Below are 2,767 nucleotides of genomic sequence, written 5' to 3'. Positions count from 1 at the left end.
ATATTAGCCCTTGTGGCCAATAAAACGAATTAATTATTATTATTATTCTTTCACACCAGCAGCCAGAGTGTTGCTGTTTCGCGGTATAATCGCCCATCCCACCCCATTACCTAAACCGGAAGTCTTTATCCCCTGACTTTTATTTGATGTCTTTCCCCTGAACAGCTTCAATGGTTTAAATACTCCCCTGTCCCTACTTAGTGTTTATCTCCTATGGAAGGAAGTGATTATGTAGCACATAAAATGATGATGTAGTGTATGCAGGTTGAAAGCTGTTGTATGTTTAAGAGTTCTGCCAAATGCGACCTTTCTTTTCAGATACATGATGCTGTTTTCCCCCATCCCAGGGTCTCACTGGCCCACACCCTCGGAATTGGCACACTTAATGTTGGCACATTGAAAAGTAGGTCTGGTGAGATTGTTGAGATGCTTGAACAGAGACATATAGAATTGTGCTGCATCTAAGAAGGTGGAGAGGAAGTTCTGCTAGGTTCCTCACAGGCGAAGAACATAGGTATAAGATTTTCTGGGTAAGGAACACTGATGGGGTTGGGGACATGAGTATACTTCTTGCAGAGAAATGGGTTGATAAGGTAATCGAAATAGCCAGAGTCTGTGATAGAATACTTAAGCAGAAACATGGATTAGCAACTATTCACTCAGCCAGGGCTACCTAATGAAATATGTAAAAACACAAATGTGTTACGGTTCACTATAGCTGTTTCAATTTGATTTTCATTATGAGCAACTTAATTACCTCATGAAAAATCAAGTAAATATAAATTTAAATCTTAAATTTAACATTTAAAATTTGGCTCATAGTGAATATATTTTTTGATTCCCTCATCTTGGTGACAATTGGAGAATGAATTTACAAATCAAAGCTAGACTTTATATGGAATAATGAATTATAAACCTGTCAAGAAACTAGGTTATTGAAAAGCCATTAATAAGTGGTCAGAGGAACAGATATGAAATACACTAACATCGGTGCTATTTTCCAGATAAATATAATCCAACCACAGTCATTTAGTGATAACATACTTTCAGATACGTACATAAACAATTCACATACACAAGACCCATTTTATGATACCCTCTTGCAGACTACCTCATCGTTGAATGACAGGGACCTTCTCTTTGTGGCTGGTGACTTCAACAGGCATGTTGGACAACATGCAGGGAGCTTCCATGGTGTACATGGTGGCTATGGATTTGGTTCCTGCAATAAGGAAGGAATCAGGCTGCTGGAGTTCTGTGATGCAAATGATCTTATGGTCTGTAATACTAACTTCAAGAAACCTGCAAGTCGACTATTCACCTACCGTTCTGGTGGACACACTAGTCAGATTGACTACATTCTTGCCAGGAAACAGGAAAGATGGTTACCTATAAATACCAAAACCTTCTCAGGTGAAAAACGCACCCCACAGGTTAGTAGTTAGTGGCCTCAGGATCAGGGCTAAATGGATGCCCATTAGATGATCAGCATGGAAAAGAAAAGTCTGGAAGCTTAAGGATCCTGTGAATGGACTGAGATTTAGAGATGTGTTACTCGAAGCTTCTGACGAAAAAGAGGTGGATATATAATATGGAAGACAACTGGAGGTTCCTATGAGACAACCTGACCAGATTTGTGGATGGTGCAAAGTCCCCTCTCAACCTAAGGTAATGTGGTGGTGGAATAATGTAGTTGACAGGGCCATTAGGGAAAAGAAACAGGAATGGAAGGACTGGAAGAACGGTGGTAGCAGGGAACTGTACAGATTGCCAGAAGGGAAGCTAGGAGGCAGGTTTACTTAGCAAAATGGAGAGCAGATAAGAAAATATTTACCAACGTTCTGCATCTTGTAAACCAAAGACTTGAAGTGCTTCATGTTGCAAGACAGTGTGTGAGACAGTCGTGATGTCATGGATAATGGCTCACTTGCATTTAATGAGGCTGCAAAGAGAGAGAGGTTGCTAAATGAAGAGATTGAATGGAAGAAAGAGAGTCTGCCAAATGTCAACCCAAGAGAAGGATCAGCAATCTGAATTGACAGTACCTTGGCAGATAAAGCAATTAAGGGTATGAAGACAAGGAAAGCCCCTGGCCCATCAGGAATTGCTGCAAAGATGCTTAAAATATCTGGCGGTGTAGGCTATAATCTAGTCACCTATATAGTCAGTCAGGTGATACATGAAAGAGTCATACCCAATGACTGGTGTAGCAGCACCATAGTCAACTGCTACAAAGGTAAAGGTGAGGCATTAGATACGAATAATTACAGAGGTATCAAATTGTTGGATCAGGTGATGGAAGTCATGGAGAGGGTCATAGCCCAACTAATCAGGGAGAGAGTCAGTTTAGATGAGATGCAGTTTAGGTGTGTTCCAGGAAGAAGCACCACTGATGCTATATTTCTGGTAAAACAGCTGCAGGAGAAATACCTGTCTTTGGCTTTCATCTTTCATTGACCCTTTGATAGGGTCCCCTGGTCCCTCATCTGGTGGTCAATGCAGAAACTAGGGATTGATGAGTGGTTAGTGAGAACTGTACAAGCCATGTACAGGGATGCTGTCAGTAAGGTGAGGGTTGGCAACAAGTATAGTGAAGAATTCCGGGTAGGGGAAGGTGTCTACCAAAGATCAGTCCTCAGCCCCCCTCTTATTCATCATAGTCCTTCAGGCAATAACAGAGGAATTCAAGACAGGGTGCCCCTGGGAGCTTCTCTATGCTGATGACCTTGCTCTAATAGCTGAGTCAGAGGAGAAGTTTCAGGTGTGG

This window comes from Octopus bimaculoides, chromosome 1 (genome assembly GCF_001194135.2).
Source record: "Octopus bimaculoides isolate UCB-OBI-ISO-001 chromosome 1, ASM119413v2, whole genome shotgun sequence".
Lineage (NCBI taxonomy): Eukaryota > Metazoa > Mollusca > Cephalopoda > Octopoda > Octopodidae > Octopus > Octopus bimaculoides.
This window is presented reverse-complemented; position numbering follows the sequence as displayed.